Source organism: Acanthochromis polyacanthus, chromosome 18, assembly GCF_021347895.1.
Source record: "Acanthochromis polyacanthus isolate Apoly-LR-REF ecotype Palm Island chromosome 18, KAUST_Apoly_ChrSc, whole genome shotgun sequence".
Taxonomy (NCBI): domain Eukaryota; kingdom Metazoa; phylum Chordata; class Actinopteri; family Pomacentridae; genus Acanthochromis; species Acanthochromis polyacanthus.
Window position 1 is genome coordinate 10612555 of NC_067130.1, and position 21743 is coordinate 10634297.

At 40.0% G+C, this 21743-nt stretch overlaps 1 protein-coding gene across 1 annotated transcript in view; it reads left to right on the top strand.

The window, feature by feature from the left end:
• Positions 1 to 11267: 11267 nt before the first annotated feature.
• Positions 11268 to 21743, top strand: part of LOC110957866 (transmembrane protein 250) — a 31120-nt gene continuing 20644 nt past the window's right edge. The window contains exon 1 of the mRNA XM_022204091.2: positions 11268 to 11374. The gene's annotated coding sequence lies outside the window, so the exon portion shown is untranslated. The remainder of the gene's footprint in view (positions 11375 to 21743) is intronic.

The window sequence follows — 21743 nt, forward strand, 5'->3', positions numbered from 1 at the left end:
GAGTTCGATCCTTTTTGGTTTGTCCATGAAATCGTGCATCATAAGAGACAAAATGAGTAACGAGGGCCCTTTGAAGTGCTTTAGTGCAGTCATTTGGGAGATTTAAGACTGCAGATGATAATATTTCGGACACACTTGAAGTAATTTGCACCAGTTGACAAGTTGACAGGAAACTAGAGCCGCCAAACAAAGCAGTCATCCTTTGCATTTATCTTACATCTTACATGCTGCAGCTACTCTTTATATCTACCATGTATATCTTCAGCATATCGCGGCGCTGATAGTGAAACCAGAGCGAGGCCTGCAGTTCTGCCTGTGTCTGCAAATTGAGCGCCTGGCTAACTACCAACACTGTATCAGGGGTTCAACAGCTCTTTAGTGGAGAAATTTGATGCAGTCAACTCATCAATTCAGAGATTACTGAGTCTTGTTTGCCCAAATGCCCCTATGGGAAAGGAATCTCCAATCCATTATCCAAGAAGGGATCAAGTGCCCCTTGTGAATTTCCTCATTTGTTTAGTTATTCAAAGTCAGCTTCAATTAAATAGATTAAACAGTAATGTGTGTGTGTGTGTGTGTGTGTGTGTGTGTGTGTGTGTGTGTGTGTGTGTGTGTGTGAGAGAGTGCATGAGAGTGCATGTGTGTGCAATTGCATGTTTATGTATTTGCTTATTTGAGTTTGTGGTACAGTGTGTGTGTACGGTGCACCTTGGCATGGTTGCAGGTATTGATACATGGATCGATGATGTCATTCACAATATTTTAAGCCGTCATGCTATTCTTTTTAAACAATAGTAACTTAATGCATGTTTTTTTGTTTGTTTGCTTGGTTTTGGGTTTTTTAATTAATAGTGATGGGTGCAATCTTACTATCTTTAAACAATATGTGATGCTTTGGTAAAGCAGTGGCTATTTGTGGATTTCCGGGATTTTAGCTTTAATTGAAGCATCCTAAACATGTAAATCAAATTTGTGTATTTTGATAGCCAGTGGTGGAAATGTATTTTAATTTTTTTTGTGTTTTTAACTTTTCCTTAGGGGTTTCTGTGATGTTTTACAGTTAAAATATCTTCTCATTTTCAGTTTCTACTAGTTTTATCAGATGTAGTTTTATGTTATAATACACAAGACAACAAACGACATAAAGTGCTTTGGTGTAGATTAAATTATCAAGCAGAATTAAGGCAAAAATGATCTCTGCATTCATGCAAAATTCCGCAAAGGATGTTTTTCAACTGCTTTCTATCATTTTTTTCTAGACAACGCATCCAAAGTAAATACTATTCCACGCTTGCCAAGTTGCTAACTTGCTAAGTGCATGTATTTATATTGTGCAACTTCCTGCGCAGATCCATAAAATATGACATTCATGAGGCGATAGCCAGCTGTCCTCCAACCCCTTTGTTTTGAACCTCCAACTTCCTCCACCATTAATGGCTGCCTGCTCTGCTCCTCAGGTTGCCAAAACAAGAAAAGGAACACCAGACAGGATATTCAGCTCAATCCGTCCAGCTGAGCAGCAGGTATCAGTGTTGCCTCACTGAAGCAACAGGTGTGTAACCGGACCCAAAGAGTGTTTGGCAGAGGCAGTAAGGGGGTGAGAGTGAAGAGTCAAAGGCTGTGTTAATCTGCTACAACACCGCCGTGGTCAGTTTACTGGGCTGTTTGTATTTGAGGCTGGAAAGGCTGATTTGTTGCAGACAGGAGGCAATTTGCCTAAAAGTCCCGAAGCTGTTGATTGTGGTTCTGCTTAGGTCAGTGAAGGCGTCGTGCTGTCAAAGCCTAGCAAGAGGACACCTGTGCTGCAGCTACAGGCATTTGCAGAACTCTGAGAAGCCTTTGAATTTGTCGGCTTAATGGCATCGATTAAATTATTTCTCTGTGAAGGATCCTGCTTTTCTTTACCTCCACTCCTGGCCTCGTCACACAGCAGGTGTGAGATTTTAGTGACCACGGGATGAACTCTTCTAAGCAAATAACTGGGATTATCTCAGCCCACTCTTTCAGATTAGGTTGGAAACCCACCATTTTCTGAGAAAGGAATTAGATTAAGGTGAGTATTGCAATTTGTCAGATGGGTTGTTTAAGACTGACTGACTGACACACAAAAGGGTTTTTAAGGGAGGCATTAGAGTCAACAGTTTAAAGTTGGCATCACAATGAGGAAGAAAACAGAGACGGAGGGAAATGTAACATAATACAGCAGCATGTACAAAGTTAATTTCAAATTGAGGAAACAAGTGGAAAAAGAAATTCTGAAACACAAACAAAATAATGCACTGTCAACCAAAATGTCTCTCATAAAGTAAAATTTCTTTCTTTGCATTGCAAATTTGCAACAAAATCGATCAATAATCTCTTAGTGCATAATAAATAAATACATAAATAGTAAGAACTGCTCGCTATTAGGTCGAGGGATTTTAGTGTTGTGCTGTGGTAAACAGCAAATTGAAGGCCACCTTATTCTTGACTTATTTGCAAGATCTCTGTCAGAATTTGGAGCAGTTTTTGAGACAGTTACTCTGACTGAAAATATTAAAATCTTAACCCACTGTAATGCTAAATCATGAATGAGAAGATTAATATTAAACTACAAACAAGAGACAGTTAGCTCAGTTGGCTTTGTCCAAATTTCTTTCATAAAAATGTACATAATAATTACAATGATATATGTTTCCTTAACAAAAATAGGGTAAAAGTGACTAATTGTCTGGATTAGGTCTAAGCCTCTTGTTTACAGTCTTTGAGCTAACGTCCTTCTGGTTGGCATGAGATCATCAGATTTCTAATGTAATCTACAGCATGAGAGTGAATACTTTATTTTTCCTTTATTATTACATTTAATTATAAATGCTATTATGAAAAACCGAGCATTCAGTCAATTTTTGGAATAATGGAAAACAGAAACATTTGTAAATGTCAGCACAAACTACTGTTATTTTCATGCATTTTTTTCTTTTTCCAGTCCTAAACTCTCCTCCTCTAAGCAGCATTTGTCCTTTTAAACTAATTTTTTTATTTTTACTTACCACAAATTAAATTTGATTCAATAATTAGTTTGACTGCTGGTTTAGTGTTATTGGTAGCTCACACAAGAATTGTATGAACGGCATCAACCACAATGCCAACAAATTGTGTGGTTTTCTCCTTATCTGAGGGCCTGCAGTCGCACTTTTATTCTAGCTACCAGAAAAAATATTACCAAACTGACCACACACATGGTAATCTGATTTTTGGAAGTATCTTTTAAAGACTATTTACTCACTATTTAGCTGACTCCTGTGCTTTTACTGTTTAAATATTGGTGCTTATAATTGTCAAAAAATTAGAACAGCTTGCTTTGCTAACATAATAAATTATATCTGAATGTGAACCACTTTTATTTGCTCTATTTTCCTACTGAATGTGTCACAAAAAGCTGTCATATAATGTAATGCATTCAAAGCTTCTGAAGCTAAAGAAAATTTGATTCAGTCTGTGGTTGGATGAGCAGTAAAATCTATCAAGCAATTTCAAAGACAGACTTTTTTATGATGAAAAAATAATAATGTTAAATGCTTTAATAACAGATATGGTGACACATATATATATATATATATAACTAATCATATGAAAAACATATATACTTTATTTTTCTGGATGCTAAATGTCAAAATATATTTTGAGTTGGGGATGTTTTTTGTTTTTGTTTTTTAAATCCTATTGTTGCACAAGTTTTATCTTCTACAGTATGTCATTTAGTCTTTGGGTGAAACGGGTCCACTTGCGACTTTTCAAATTGCACACAAAATTAAAAATATGCTCCTTGCAAAACTTACAAGTGGCGGCAGCATAGCACTTCTCTAATATAAATTACAGGGTGTAGAGTATGAAATCGCAGTGACTGTTAAGGCTGCTCATTGCTTTGCAGCTACTGTTAAACTGTTGCTTTTAACTGTCCTTTCTGTAAAGGACTCTAAGCCTGGCAGTACGCCTGTTGTCTCTCAAATGCAAACACACACACACACACACACACACACACACACACACACACACACACACACACACACACACTCACAAGCCCCCCAGCCCCATGTGTCAGATGGTGCTGAGTAAATCAGGTCTGACAATAACACCTCCCTTGGGTCCCACACATCACAGCTACAATTCAGACCTAATGGAGCAGCAACGGAGGGGAGGCTGCTTAGTGTGTGTGTGTGTGTGTGTGTGTGTGTGTGTGTGTGTGTGTGTGTGTGTGTGTGTGTGTCCTCAGGTGCTGGCTATACTTGTGGGGACCAAATGTCCCCACAACTGTAGGAAAACCGAAAACAATGTCCCTTGTGGGGACCTCATTTCGGTCCCCACAAGTTTAAACAGTGTTTTCTTGGCCATGTTGTTGTTACTGAAAAAAGTAAAAGTGCAAAAACGTTTCTTTAGGGTTAGGCATAGTTTTGGTCTTGGTTAAGGTTAGGGTTAGGGTAAGGGTTCGGGGTTAGATATGAATGGGAGTCAATGGTAAGTCCCCACGGGGATATAAGAACCAGACGTATGTGTGTGTGTGTGTGTGTGTGTGTGTGTGTGTGTGTGTGTGTGTGTGTGTGTGTGTGTGTGTGTGTGTCCGTCTGTCCAAATGTATGCATGGTGGAAGCGCTGGGCTCTTTTTTCATTTTGGGACCTCTGAAGGAGGGGAAGGATGAAGGGATGAGGGGGGAGAGAGAGAAGGGGGAGGAGGGGGGAGGAGCACAGTGGATTATCTGTGGTACACAGATCAATCAATTAAGGCAATGTGTTAATTGAATAAGATCCTGCGGTGGGCAGGGCTTTGTATTTGAGTGGAGGCAGAAATATAAAAAGAAAAGACAGAATTAGATGTGAGCAACAAAGAGGGAATGAAGATCATTTGCGGCGATTTGCTTTAGCTTTTGTCAAGACATGACAGCATAATGGCCTATTTTATAAATGATAAAGTGGATTTTTACTTCTATATCCCTATTTAGAAATAACTTTTTAAACTTTATGTGTTTTGCTACACAATATAAAAAGAAAATAAAAAGGAAGTGTCTTCATTACTGGACGCACACACAAGCAAACAAACTGCACAGCCAGCACTGACCAACATGATACTTTTGTTTATGCTGTAGATTAATGGCACCAGCAGCAGCATTAGAGCAATCCAACTAATCAACATGGTCATTAGCGTGTGTTTTCACTGACAGCTTTAATCAAATCTATCACGGCTCCATCTTCCCATTACCCACGGGGCTGCATAATTATTTCTTCATTTCATTCTTAGACAGGAATGCAATATCTGGTAATCTGTCTGCAATGGCTGACTGAAATGCATTCAGCAGCATTCATATCGGAAATGTATTGGCTAATGTATCATTCGGCTCTTCCTCCTGCTAGCTGGCGTTATAGATGTTTGTCATTTTTAATGCAATCATCAGAGCACTTCATACAGGCATTAACCGGGGAGTGTGTGCATGAGACACATACTGATTTTCATGTGGCGTGTTTGTTCGAGTGTCACCTTTAACGTGGGCTCTATAGTTTCTTTTAAACTGCAGGTGAACTTTGTGATATTTATCAAATTCCACAAAAAAGTTGAGATGATTTAAATTAATGTCAGCACTAAGTGTCTTTTGACAATTGCTCAATTACAAGATATAGAGAATTTTAATAAAAAGACTTTTTACTGCTGCTAATGAGATTGCTTGTTTTCTGAAATGAAAAGAATTACATTTTTGGTCATAAAAACAAAGCAAAATCAACAGCTCTTTTGCTTGTCCAAGCTTTTTGATGGAAGACAAATAATTATAAAATCTAGATTTAATGAATCATCCGTGCATCAGCTGTGTAACTGAGTAATCATTTTGGTATTAATTGATTTTTTTATGGGGAATAAATTTTCCATCTACATTCAAATCCCTGCAGTTTGACCGTGATCACTTAGGCTGTGGAAAACCTGTTTTTTACATTTTTAAATAGTGATGCTTCAGCCGTATTCCTGCTGTGTTTTGCCTCTTTATTTCTGCTGTCAGGACTCACAGCAGCACGTGCTCATATTTGCCTCACAGTGGGATAATCACCCTTTTTCTCATTAGGAGCCTTGGCTCTGCGAAGGGCCATCTCGGGGGCCTTTTTGGCATCTATGAGGTGTTAACAGCTCCCCGGGGGAGGCTGTCTGGCTCTCACATAACCCTCGACCTCCCCCGCCCACGAACACAACACTCACCCAAACCACTCAGACTCACAGATGGCCGCTATACCAGCAGCCAGCCATCACACTTTTCAATTATCACTATGCCCAGGGAAGGCCATTGCTCAGCTGTCGCACCCTACCGTCGAGCAGGAGAGGAGCCAGAGAGGAATGAGGGGCAGAGAATTCCTGCATCCACAACTTGGAAAACCCACATACTGCTAAGAGAAACCCAACTGATGATGCAGTGTATTAGAGAAACACAGCTGCAACGTGTCTGTCGTGACCATCAAAGAGGGTCTTCGTGGTGCATAGCCTGTTCTGATCTCCAGCTGAAAGAGGTGATAAATCACTTAGGATAATTGTTGCTTTTGAAGGCAGCATTTGAAGTGGCAAAGAAAGGAGAGGGGCGCTGAAGCCCTCGGTGCTCAGAGGGTTTTGTTGCCTGCATGAAACGGAGGCAAAGAGGCAAAGGGCAAGTCCTGAACGTTTGCCTGTTAGTGTTTTAATTTGAATATTGCCCCATGAGAATGGAAAAAAGGAAAGAGATTGAGGATTACATTATCCAAAAATATGCCTGTTCATTCTGACTTATTAGTTCTCTGTTTGTTGTGATGCTACAGCCAGGAGGGGATTAGATATTCATCTGTTTGAATGTAAAATCCACCACAAGCAGCACCTCTAAAACTCTCCAGTTAAGAAGTTATGTGAAAATGGTGTGAATAGTGTGGAAATGTGATCGTCCAAGAAAAATCCAGCACATATTGGACCAAAAAAGCCAAACATCTTGTGTTTATATTCATGCACAGCTACAGTTAACCTGGCTCTATTTGAAGTTAGCATGTAAATGTATGTTATGTGTTCATCAGTGATAATATAATGTGTCTTATATGGGGAACTTTAGAGGGGCTGGTTTACAGTTGGATAATAGAATTTGCACAAATCTGCTCAGTGCTGCAGGTTCATGTTTGGCCTTTCCTCTTTCCTTAACTGTTTCCTGATGCTCTATGTATGTCATCTTAAAGTTATCATCACTAAACTGGATTTAGTAGGGAGGGGTTCCTCCCACCGTATGAAAACAAGGCATGAAATGGGGAGTATGCAGTTGTATTCCGTACACTTTATGTCAAATTCAACAAATGTCCTCTCACGGTTCACTAGCTGTCTGTTCACGCATTCCTGACTCCGACCGATGCATGTAAAACCATTCCAGTGGCTCCTGTGTATGGAAAAGCAGGAGGAGATAAAGCAAAAAGGGGCAACGAGATTAAAAAAAGACGATAAATCTGGCACATGGTAACTGTCTAAACATGCAGACTCCACAAGCAAAACTGCATTTAATTTGAAACGTGGAAGTGTACCTCGCTTTTGACAACTTAAAACTTGTCTTTTCAATCTTGCTTTTACCAAGAAACTCACTTACTTAATACTTTGCTTTTCATTTTAAAACTGTTCTTCATAATTTTATCTTCTTTTTTTGTCAAGCACATTGTATTTTGTCCTTTTCTGTTCCATAAATAAAGCTTTATTATTCGTTATTATTGTCTACAGAAACACTTGTATCGACCTTCTCATCTGCTCTTGGCAAGAAAGTGAATAACTCTTTCTTTAATGCTACTGCAGTTGACAGTTGCAGGTGTAAAAGAGTAAATCAAGTGCATGTTTACTGACATTTTCCAACTCTATCCACAATTTAGCCCTCGCCTCGCTCCCCCCTGCTCACCCCTGTTAGATGCTGCATCTGGGTGGCAACAGGTAATCAATGAGGCCAGAAGCCAGCTCATTAGACCTGACAAAACAGAGCGATATCATCACATGATGCAACAACAAAAGGGTCATGTTTATCAGTGTGTTTACATGGATCTCAGTTTACTAATTTTTCTGGCAACATATTCGGTGGTTTTGCAGTTTTGCAGTTAGATGTGTGTTGGGTTTTCTGACATGTTTCAACCATCTGGAAAATAACACTTGTTAAATTCCATGCGTTACATCTAGACCCAACATACTGTCGGTGCACAGGTTTTTATCTGAGCGTGTTTCCTGCCATGCTATTTGTCTCTCCCAGCAAGAAGAAGTAATCCCGCTTCAGCCTGATGGTCCCCCAAGGTCGCTGCCATCAGTCGCCAATACTCAATCCAGGTTGGAACATTTGTTCCAGCTCCTCTCTCTCTCTCTCTCTCTCTCTGTCTCTCTCTCTCCCAACCCCTTGGCTCTTGTTTTCTTTCTCTTCTATTTTTTTCATAATTCATGTCAAAGGATCTCTGCAGAGATGAGTGGAGGGTGGCGTGTTGGGGTGGGAGGGGTGACGGTGGGTGGAGAGGACAAGGGGGTAGAGAGGGCATACACTTAATCCCTGGGTCAAGATGTATTTATTGAAGATTAATAACCGAGCAGCAATCTCATCATGCTCTCGATGATTTTATAATTTGGTTTCTGGGGGTAGGGGAGGGCGAGGGGGAGGGGGGGGGGAGGCGCAGAGGAGGGGAGAGGGGAGATCAGGGACAAAGACAAGAGGGAGACGCTGAACTATTGTTAATACAGGAGTGGAATACAGTATGGTGCACAACTCTTCATGTCGTGTCATATTTTTGGGGGTTTTTTGTATTTGTTTTATGTTTTTTTTTTTCTTTATGCTTCACAGGCTTTACCAGCACGGTACAGTCTTTTTTCTTTTAAAGACAACCATACATGTTTCAAGAGTACTGAAAGGAATCTCTTCTAAACTCTATTTAAAATACAGCAACTTCTCATTTGACATGTTGTAACCAAACCTCACAGGTGTAGGACAGAATTACTTGTTTTCACCTTCTGCTCGCTGTTTGTGGTGTTGCATTAACCAGCTTTACAGACGGCGGTGTGCACAGTATCTATACTCATCTGCAACCCAATTGTGTTTTTTTTATGTTATAATGAGCATAAATACAAACTAAATATAAATAAGAGTGATTAGAAAGGTTATAGGTCTATTAGTGTGTCTCTTGTCATCAGAAATTCAATAAAAGATAAGTGTATTTTTGTTTTTTCACATATTAAGACAACATTTTTCATGTCATACACTGGTAATCTGATACACCCGCCTCTACTGGAAGAGGGTATTTTTGACTCTTTTGAAAAACAGCATCTCTGAATATTGCATATGTAAAGTGGCAGCATTTATCTCATTCGGCTAATGGATTTGTTGCACACTCGGAGCAGCGACTACAAGAGGCGAGGGGAGATGAAGAGGTTGAAGAAGAGACAACCTTTTGTCACCAAGCAACAGGGAAAAATGGTAAAAAGATAAATTTCAGCCCCGGGGCAAAGGTTCAAAGTTCAAGGTGCAGTCTTCCATCTAAATTTATTTATGCCCTTAATAATAATGAGTGGATTGAATAGATTGTTCGTCCCTGACCTTGGTCATTAGGCGGACCTTAAGCCACTATATCAAAGCGGACAGGTAGACGCGTCTGCACGGTGTGACGGCTGCCACGGCCGACCTGGAGATGGAGGGGAAGGAAGGATGGAGGGGAAGGAAGAGGGGTGAGGTGGAGGGAGGTATGTAGAGCAGAAGGAATGGGAGGTGAAGGGGCAACTTGTTTGCATTTTGTATGGAATGAGGAGCAGGCTGAAGGATGTGTGAAGGGCAGCAAGGAAGGGCAAATGTGCTTTTATTTTTTTTGTATGTGTGTCTGTGCATGAATTTGTGTGCCCATGATGATTTCAGTTGCAAATGAATAAGATTTAGAAATAAAACACCTGAAAAACACTAAAATTACAGAACTTTAGCTGCTCTGTGCATCAGCAATTGGCATTCAATTCCAAATTTAGAGCACTATTTGTGTTACATTACAAATTAAGTTTTGGTTCAAAATAAAGGTACGTTATATTTGCTAGGATGAGGTATAGCAGCCTTACTTTGAGTGTGCTTTGGTCATGGTTGGTCGTACAAGCTCATTAATTGGTGTATATCAATTGAAAAACTCCACTTCCACTTAAACAAATCAGTAAAGTCTTCCACTGAGATCAAACTACTTATCGTCCCACTGATTCCAACATCAAAACCATTTTCCACTTTCACCTCAAAGACACTGAGTCATCACCAGATGAGCCACTCCAAACCTCCACCTCAGCCCATCCCTCCTGAGACAAGACCATCACTTGAATCTCTGAGCATTAGCCATCAAACGGTCATCCTCGGCTACATTAAATGTATTTAGATCTCTCAAAGTGCTCCCCCTTGACTCCATCACTTCTTTAAATGACTTAAGAAGCAAAAAAAAAAAAAAAGAAGAAGGATGAGGAGGAGGAGGGGTAGCGAACAGGAGAAAAGGGAGCTCCGGGGGATTTACGGTGACAAAATGCCGGGGTCAGGCAGGATGTGTGGCGGCGGTATTGATCAGAGAGGCATGCAACGCACACGTGGCCCGAACCCTGACCCTTAAATAGCGAATGAATCTCAATCCAATAGACTGAAGTGTCTGGTACAGCCTACACACACATACGAAGACGCATAAAAACACACACACACCACACAAATATTTATGTACAAATACCCTCTTGGTCTCGCTGCCATTGCACGCCACCCCTGCAACCCCGATCAATATGAAGAGAGCATGATTTCCACATTATAGATTGGCAGTTTCTTAATAAAAGAAAAGGCCTGCACCTGTGCATGAGCCCTGATGTTCACATGCTTGTACAGTGTGTTCCATATAGCCACACAGAGAGGACAAAAAGGTGAAAGATACAGCATGGACGATGGGTTGTATGTCTGTGTTTTCAGCTGCAGTGCATTTCAGCAGCTAGAATTGTAAGAGAAAACTTACATTTCCTTGTACAAAGAGGAGCAGCTTAATGTATCAGTGCAGAAAAAGGCGGAACACTCTGTAGCTGCCATCTGAGCAACTTATGCAGTTTAAGTTCATGTTAATTATTCATATTAAGTTGATATAATTTTTAATTAGAACGACAATAGTTTGCATTATAAATAAGAGGATTTTGCTCTTTTCTATGTACCGATTAACAGACGCATAGGGATACATTTTTACATGTATCTGGTGGAACTAATGTTCTTTTGTTGCGGTAGCGTCAGGTTCATTTTAATTGACGGACATTATGGTCGAAGCAGAAATGAGTGGCAGCATCGCCGGTGTAAGTTACGTACGAAGACTGAAGTTTCTTTTCTTTGAACTCCCTTTGCTTAATACGGCCAATGAGGTACGTGCATGTGTATATTTTTAAAATTTTATTTCTGTATTTGTAAGCGTATTCTGTGTAACCTCAGTTTAATTTATGTTTATGTTTGTTTAATTCTTACGACATTATTCACGTCATGAGAGGGGAAATGAAATGCCTGTACCAGAAGAACGCCTTGACTGAATACCTTTATTCTCTAATTATACTAACTGTTTGAGGGGCACATATAGAAGAAGTAAGTAGAGCTGCTGAAATACTAACATGCACCCACAAAGACACACACTGGTGAACTCTTACAGACTCACATTAATAAATGGTGTGTATATCTGCACAATATAATGTTTACATTTATTGGAACACACTACAGTGATGAATTCTTCCAAGAAAAGAAGGGAATAATCACATATTTAATTATTGTTGACTTGATTTTAACTAGAATTTATGTATTATAGTGGATTTAATACAAAAGAATTTCCACAAATGTCATAATTATGGCCAAATTCGTACAAATTCCTTGGAAGTATTTGTTTTTTTCTTTTATTGCCATGCCATCTTTGTTTTCCGACAGCACACTGACTGTACATGGCGTATGTAAAAAGCAGATAGAGGATTAAACATGCAAAACACGTGCACTGAAACTAGCAGAGGCCATGTGTGACATTCCAGCTAACACACATATGCTAAACAAAAAATCTCATAATATCTTTTTTTTTTTAAGAAACATAAAATGTGTGATTGCATAGGATTATTTCGTACGGCTATTTTTAAATCCCGCAATAAAACAGGCAACCAAAATAAAGCACATTTCTAATCTTCATTAATGTTTCTCATAATCAAAGCTGAGGTCATATCGCATGTTTCACATTACTTAGAGTATTAGAAATTATCGGGATCTGACCTTTAGTATTGGGCCTCATATGTAAATGTGGACTGCAAGGTAAAATCTCCTTAGAAGAAAACTGCTTGGATTATTCTAATGTCAATGAAAGGCTCTCCTCTTTACTTAATGCCTCCGGCCGCTTTGCATTTCCCAGATCTTGACGCTGACACACATTCGCCCTCTGACCCTACGCAGTGTGCGCGGGCATGACACAAACAAACATAAGGCTTTACTAATAATCACTTCTTCTATCTTCTTAACCCCCAACACATGCCCACACACACATATACACACAGCACAGCGCACACACACACATACATCCAGCTCTCCAACAAACAAAAAACCCTTTTACGTAATGAAATTACATAGAGTCATATGTTACATCGTAGACTAGAGTTATGGGTACGTTTTACATAAAATTCACATCGGGGGCATTGTCCAGGATGCATGTGTGCATACGGATTTACATTTTAGAGGGTATTAAATAAATGAGCGGGGTGCAGTAAAATAGGAAGGGGAAAAAGCGGCCCAATTTCCTGTTCTATCATCTCAAATCCTGGCAGCCATAAATAACCCGAACACACACACACACACACACACACACACACACACACACACACCCACTTTCTCTCTTGATCACCCTCATACGCACACACACACTCGCACAGAAAAAGAAATCAAAGACACATCTGCACGGTGTGTGGCGATTTTCTCGTTTTCATGTCTGACACGGGGTGCACTTGTACTTCAGAGCCAAAATCATTTGGACAAAAAGAAGCATTATTGTTGATCTGTTGCACTCTATTTTCTCCTGTTTTAATCACATCTAAAAAGAAGCGTTAGAATTTCAGCAACTGGAGCTATTCTACTATCCAAACCTGGGTTTTTTTTCACACATTCCTCCCTACGTCTCCATCCATCCGGAGCCGTGATCACCAGGGGGCACAGAGCAACCACTTCTGGGCCAGCCTAGGCCACTCTTAATCCAACATGGCTCGCCAGATTCCAACAAGTAAATCTCATATTTCTAAACACTGGATTATGCATTTCTTTTATTACTGCTGGGGCTGAAGGAGAGTTGCTGGGTTAGGAGGGGTAAGGCCGAACTGATGGGATTACCAGAAAAGCCTGTGGACTTAAATATGAAGGGAGGAATAATAAAAAATACATGTACGTGTTCATTAAGATGATGACTGAATGGAAAATCCTGAATAAAAGAAAAAAATACTGATAAAAGGTAAAAGTAGGTCTGACACATAATAATCCCAAGATAAGCTCTCAAGCAGTCCAGCGATGACACAGAAGATGCAAACACAATTGATTACACGCAGAGCAGAACACACGTGTCACGTAAGCTGCCGCACAAAGAAATCGTCCAAAGCAAAGAGGAGGAGAGGGGGGAAAAAAAGGCCTAAACCAAACACAGACACACAAATAAACCACTGGCAGTGAATGTGGGGCAGGTAGTCTACTTCGCTGCAAATAACCTTGTCACCGTGCAGCCCTCTGCTGTTCCTACATGTGTATATTTTCCCCGTGTTCACACCTTTATGAGCATAATAACACCATCATGCCCGGGAGTCGCGGTGCTAAGAACAGCAAAGAGGGGAAGAAGCTGGGAAAGGGAGAGAGAGAGTGAGTGAGGGAGGTAGAGAGTGTTTGCAGGGACAGGAAGGGGGTAAAAATGACCTTGCTGGGAATAACAACAGCAACCCTTAATGTGTTGCATTACAAGATATGTGATAAAACACTTTTATGGGGAGGGCTGTAAATGCTGCGGTCTCATCACACACGGTGCCCACTCAGCGGCCCATTTGGTCTGTGTGCGTGACCGGGGAGGGGCCGGCGTCCAGTGTCCAGATCCACTGATCCCCAGTGTTTATCAGGGCTCTGACTAATTGTCTTTGTTCTCACCTTGCTCTTGGCTTCTCCTATTTTTTTTTCCTTTGGTAAATGATTTTTTGCTCTGAAGTCATGCAAACACTTGTGCCATATGTGGATTTTCTCCTCCGCTGGAAGGCAGCTGAGGATCATTACAGTAATGAGTATCTGTTTTCTGTTGAGGCATTTTATCTTATTGAGGACTTCATCATAATAATGGGCTTTTTTTTTTTTGTCCAAGTTGGCTGGAACAGATGTTTGTCCTGTTTTTCTGTCCACTGCCATGCATGAGTGGCTGATAGAGGAATACAGAATGTGGACTTAAACTCAGCATTGCCCCCTAATGGATGAGTCACAGAAGAACAGCATAAAATCACTGGTAGAAGAAGTGTTATATCACAAAAATATGACATAATTTGAAGTGTATTTTCACTATTTGATAAAATGCTGAAAGACAATATAACAATTTAATCAATAAGACGCCACAAATTCTAAAAACATACCACAATGAATGCACATTTAAGCCAACGTCAACATCTTAAAAATACTTGATTTACTATTCAACTAACAGTCCAAAACCTAGACAAATCTAATTTACTATCACATAAGACAAAGGGAGCCAGTAAATCTTATAAGCCTTGAATAAATTTTAGATTTTTGCTTTGATTCATAAATCATTCAATGACTTAAAGATTAAAGAGCTTCTGAACACTTGTAAACTAATCTTTCAATTGTCTAAGCGACAAATCAAAACTAATAACTGTATTTATTAGATTTAGAATCTGTTTACATTAAAGCAGTGTATTTTTAATGCACTTACTTATTGATTGTAAAAGCTTAAAAAGTAACTGACCCATTGCTATTATTTGTATTCATTTGTGCCACTTTTAGCAGGTAATATTTTCACTTTTATTTATAAAGGCCAGATGAAACAAGATGATTTGAATTGTACCAAGATTAATGGGCATTTGTTGGTATATTCAGTTCAGTTTTTATTCTTATCTTGTTTACTTATTAATTATTTTGCTTATCCTCCATCTTCCTGGGCTATACAAACTGGTGCACTTTCGTTTTAGTATTTATTTAGTATGTTATCCCAATTTCTTACCAAACACAATTTTAGCCTAGAATCCACCCAAATTAAAGGACAAATAAAAGCTGCATTTAGCTCTGTCACATGAGCTTTCCATCTTTTTTTTCCCTATCTTTATCGCTCTGATTTTATTTATCCTTCAATTGTTGAAAACGCCCATGCTCTGTTTCCTCTTTGTCTGCCTGCCTCTATCAGCCTTTCGTTTTTTTTTTTGGCCACCCTTTTCTTTTTCAGCATTCACCTTCTTCCCCCGTTTGTGGACCCTGACACTCCTCCCGGCCCTCATATCCAGGCAGTGTAGATGTTAGGCCAGGACTTATCGATCAGACTATAAATTATCCATGCATCACCTCTCCTCTCCACACTGCATGTCTCGCAAAACGTCTGCGGCCTTATAGAGAGAAGAGGAGAGGGGTGGGATGGCGAGTCGAGCTGGGAGGGAGCGAGAGTCTCCGGCAAATTGTTAATTAAATACGAATCAATCCTCTGCCATTTATCAGGCCATGAGTCCACCTCACCTTAAAGAGGGGTGGGGGGAAGTTGAGGAAAGTGGAGGGAGAGAGGGACGGAGAAAATCAATAAAGCGGACTGAGGGAGGGATAAGTGTTTAATCCACCAATCAAACTATATCATGGCCATTATAGAGAGATGACTGGACATTATGGGGTGAACAGGGTGGGTTTACTGTGTTTTAGCATCTTTTAGCCTAGTCGCATTCAGATAGTAGGCTGCCCCGCACCACTGGATGGAGAAAGGAGCAAATACAACAGAAATTATACATGTAAAATAGAAATCTGTATAAGGCATTTGAAAATACTTTTCGTAATTGCTAAGATAAATAAAAATCTATATGAGGAGTTAGACAAATGATAGAGAAAGTGATGCATTTTTGTTTCCCACTTGTGTTTCTCTTAATGTTAACCTGCACCCAACCTTTTCTTAACCAATTGTGAAGGGCAGCGATAATGAAAACAAGATGGGGAAATGAGTTTGACCCGAAAATGAAGAAAATGCTTGTTACGGGGACTGAAATGTGAGGGAAAGCAGCCTAAAACCACATGATCTGATGTCATCCTTGGCCAAAGTGGATGCCTAGATATACTATACCTGCTTGTAAAATAGAGAATTATCTGAACAGTGTAGAGAAACATACATAAAGTGTTTATTATTTTTAGTTCAAGTTCAAGAACAAAGCACTCTATCTTGGCACAGCTTGCTGTATTTAAATAATGTCACTGTGAAAATATACAGTAAAAACAGTATTCAACTGACATTGCATTATGTCTGTGTCCTTGGTGCTGTTCTATCTGGTGTACCTGCAAATTAGTTCCATTCAAGTATTAACATTTGCATGAATATATGCATACTGTATGTGTTTTGTTGTGGATATGATGGTCTGCATTGGCCTGGATGTATCTGCCCTGGCTTTTTCTTGGCATTATATTTATCTTTATGTGTGTGTGTGTGTGTGTGTGTGTGTGTGTGTGTGTGTGTGTGTGTGTGTGTGTGTGTGTGTGTGTGTGTGTGTGTGTGTGTGTGTGTGTGTGTGTGTGTGTGTGTGTGTGTGTGTGTGTGTCCAAATGCATGCGTGGTGGAAGCGCAGGGCTCTTTTTCATTTTGTGTGTGCATTCTCAGGGATGTCTTAATTCCTTCAGGCTGCCCATAAATCTGTGCAGACTGAGAACAAGGTATCTGACCCCACCAACTGTAAATCTGAGGAAGAGTGTTAAAGTTAGCCGAGGCAGGAAAACGATTCTAATAGGAGTTTTAGCACATTTGCATCGACTAAATGTTTTATACAGTAGGTCATTCAGCAGTTGGAAAACAGTTACGTTGACAGGCTGGATTTCATGGTGCAGCAGAGAAGGTTTTTCTAAACCTGACCTCCTGTGTTACCTTCATCTGTTCTGACACTGAGATGCACAATGTGACATTTGTCCACTGAAAGAATTCGGAAATCTTTAAAAAAAAAAAAGCAAAATCAGGAAGCAAAATACATTAGTTTTTATGAAGAACTGGTAAGAGTCTACAGCTGTGAGTTGTAAAATTGCACTACTTAGACACTATCATGCTCTGGGTTACATGCAAACATTAGGACATCAGCACGCTAAAATTTATTAGATGTTATGTTTACCATGTTCACCACCTCAGTTTAATTTGCTAACATGCTTACTTTGGTAAAATATCACCGAAGATAGAGTGCAGACAGTGCCAACAGGACTGGCATTAGTTACAAATTGTCATCAATCCCCTCCAAAAAAATTGCACAAAATTAATATTCTTGACCAGATGGTGGCACTGGAATCAAAGTCTGGGGATCAACAAAGTTATTGTAAATCTATCCAGTCATCATGGTTGGTTTCATTCAAAACCACCAATGCGAACCTCACATGACTTAGAAGAAAAGTCATAGGGGCCACTAGCCATTAGGGTAACTCATTCAGAAACTAAAAATGTCCTAACTAATTTGTGCTGGTCCATCAAGTAAACAATAGGGTATTAAATTGCCTAAGTAGAAACTCTTAACTCCCTGCAACAAAGTCACTGGATTCATCCTCTGGGTACCATGAAGGAGAGCATTTAATTTCATGACAATCTATTTCATAGGTGTTGAGATATTTCATCAAAAAAACACAAAGATTTAAATCTCATAGTTGCATTAGTTGTGTCTACACACACTGAGGCAGTTTGCAGTTGAGTGTGAAAATGCCAGGATGAGAGTCAGCAGCAAGTTAAAGGCCATGAACAGAGACTGATGGATTTCTCCCTCTGGGTTGAGGGTGAGCTGCTGCCTAAGGGGAAGGACTTGTAGCATTTCAAGGTTTTGTTCATGAGTGAAAACGGAGCTTGAGATGGACAGGCAGATTGGTGCAGCATTAGCAGTAATGCAAGCATTATACTCGACCGCTATGGTAAAGATGTAGTGCTGGGTAGTGAATAAAAGAATGAGATTGCCGATATGAGCAGAGTTTCTTTTGTAGAGACAGAGTGAAGAGCTGTGACATCCAGAGGGAGGTTGAAGTAGAGTCGCTGTTCTTTCACGTTGAAAGGAACCAGCCAGGGTGGGTCGGTCATCTGGTTAGAATACCCCTAGGTGACTTTCATAAGAGGGTTTCCATGTATATCCCACTGAGAGGAGACCTTGGAGTAGATTCAGAAGTTGCAAGATGCATTACATATCTCATCTGGCCTGGGAACCCTTGGTGGGATCTCCAAATGGGATCCACCATTTTCTCGTGGTGGATCCCAAAGATGAGATATATAACACTTTGGGATCAATCACTAAGAAGTGGAAAGCATTGCTAGATAGAAGAATGTGTAGAATGCACTTCTTAGCCTGCTGCCAAGGTGACCCAACAACAGATAAATGGAAGAACATGGATGGATATACAGATGTCTAGTTGTACAAGAGGAAAAATCAGGGAACTCTAGGTTTTATTCTCCAGGCACCTTGAATGCCTGAATGAAAAGTTATGGCAATTCATAGTATCGTTTTTGAAACGGTTCATTCTAGGTCAAGGTGGGGGATCAGCCAGCAGACCAATATCTCAATCCCAAGAGAATTTACATATATTTCTTGAATCCCAAAAATTCCAAGGAAACAATACACTGTGATCATTATCACCATGCTCCCAGTGGAAGCTACAGCCCTCAACTTATCAAAATTGTGTTGGTATGTATGGATGTAACACATATATTTTGAATAATTTCCAAAACTAGGTTTACCACATAATCTTTCAGTAGCAGCCTCAATCAATTTACAGATGACTGTGCATCACTACCTTCCATAAAAACCTTTCATCGTACATACAGGCCTCATTGACACAGAGCTACTTTGTACATCCATGGGCAACTCTCACATCTTCCCTCCTAAGAACCCTGGGAGCTTAACAATCATCCAACATCTGTCTGGAGCCCAGAGAAAGGCAGAGGCCCAGATGTCAGAGAGATTGGTCTTATGGGAGTAGGCTTCTTGGCCCCTTTACTGGGCAGCCCAGTTAGTGAACTAGGATTAGAGTTACGACATATCCTGGAGCCAAAGATAGTCGGACTCTAACCTCAGATTTATATGCAACTATAAGAAAACCTCTGCTTTAATTCTTCACTTCTTTGATTGAAAGAAACAAATGCTATAGGGCCACTTTTTTCAGATGTGCTTATCCAGAATATTTACATAAATACTCTCTGAAGTACATCATATTATAAAGGCGTCATTTTGGCACCTTTTAACTCATATATTAATGATCCAGTCAGTGATATAATCGGAGATGATAGCACTGGGAGAACACCCACAAAATAAATGACAAGAACGTCCTCAACAGCAGCAGTGTCCATGGATTGACTCCTGACTGGCTCGACTTTGCTACATGTCACTCCCTACATTTGTGCAGTTATGCATTGAAGGCAAAAGGCCAAAAAGACATCTTTAAAAAAAACAAGGTGTTCCAGGTACAGATCAGTCACAGTGAAAAATAATGAGCCTGATTTATTATTTCTGCAGGATAAACATTTATCACCTATCTAAATATTGCTTTTGGCCCATTGCCTCACCGGTGTTCATCCCAAGAATTCTAACATAGTATATTCAGTTATAGTGCAAAATTTTGTGTGGAGTTTATGTGTGTCTATCTATTTCTTTTTCTTTTTTCTCTTTTGCTTATGTGTCTTCCTGGGTGGGTGGCAGAGCTCGTTCCAGGCAGCTGGATTGTCCTCTATTAGTGTTGCTTCTGTTTCGCAGCTGTAATCCTCTCTACTGGAGCCTCGCCTCTCTCCTAATCTGAGGCACAATCTCTCCTGCAGATGGTTCTCTCCTTAAGCACTGCAAAAGAAGTGAGCTCATCCCTATCTCTGCCGTTATTCCCCTACTATATCTCAGCTCGCTCATCCCTTTCTCCCAGCATTACTCTCTCATTTCTCTTCCCGAACACTTGATTTTCCCACAGAACCATGAAGCATAGAGCACTTTCAAGTATTCCGTCTGACTTTGTGAACGTGTCTGTGTTAGTTCTTGAATCTTGTAAACCCACACAGGTCAGGGATATTGAGGGATCTAGCAGACATGTAAAATCAAAATTAAAAAGATTAATGATGAGAAAAAGGAAGCTTTGTTACAGCATTTCTCTTATTTGTATAGATTTTAACATAATTTCAAGTAACCCTGGAACACAGTAACATCACTACAGCGAGGTCCTAATATGTTTTCATACAAACAGGTTGCAAACACTCCACAGGCTATCAGAATAGCTTAACCACTTTCTTTCTTTATTATCCTGTTTTTACTTGACCTTTTTCTGTCTTGCTACTGCCGACTGTTGACACTGAACTATTATTGACTGGAAGAATGACCGAGATTGCTGCTGTGTCAATTTATGTCTTGTGTGATATTTATTGTCTTCATTTAGTTTTTATTTATGGTTTTATTGAGTTTCTACTGTGTTTACTGCGTTTTTACTGTTTTATGTGGTTTTTGCTTTGTTTGTTTTGTATTGTTTGCTTACTAGAATGATGATGTAAACTTCTGCAAAACAAATCGCCCTCAAGGGACAAATAATAGTTGAGTTGATTTGGGGGGTTGAACCAAGCAGCAACCAATAGGCTAAAAAAATGCAGCCAAAGATGAAGTGCTGTTCCATGAACGGCCACCTGAGGCTGACTCCAACAGCAACTCAACCCCATTGACCCCAGTGTTAAAATGCCCAATTTCACAACAGAAATAAATTGATTTTAGCCTGGTGCAAAAACAGTTTTGGTCTCTACAGCTAATTTTCCTGTTTGTGACAACTGAACATTCTTGCCTAACTCACCTATCTCAATTTTTTTAAGGTTTACAGTTATGTATAATGAAGGGCTTGGCTACTTTAAGTGATGGGTAGGTGCTGTCATAGAGTACTCCATGACCCAGAGATGTTTGCATGGTTGGCCGAATTACAGCATAGCTCCACCTCTTTGCCTAATTTTGGATCATCCAGGAGTTTCGGGAGCTGCCAATATGCCACACTGAGCTGCAAACCAGGTCTTCAGGCAACTTATGGTTGACGTAATGGAAGGTTCCTCCATCTTAATATAGATTCAGTTGGTAAAACTGAATAATCCTTTCCTTAAAAAGCTTCCAAGCGTCATTTGTATGAACAGTATCACAACTCATGTTTGAAATTGTCAAAAACACATGCAGCAGTAGCCCAAAAGCATTTCAAAAAGTGTACGTTTAAAACAGCTATGGAGCAGAACCTCTCTCAGCTGTGTGGTTCTTTTCCCAAACTTGAGCATCATCCCACTCAATTAGAGGATCACCCTCCGTCTCCCTGGAGGACTTTTACTTTTTCTTTCATTCCTCCCCCAGCAGCTACAGTAATAGCCTACAATTGATAGTCCACTCTGATAGGTCGTTTTCTGTAAATGCTGTGCCAGGGGGGGCAAGGGAAAGGAGAGGGATAAAGGATGAGGGGTGCTGAACAATAATCCAGGGTAGGTTTCTATGGCAACGAGGAAATGAAAGCCAGGTATACAATGTGAGCGGAAAGCCGGGAGGCAGGAAC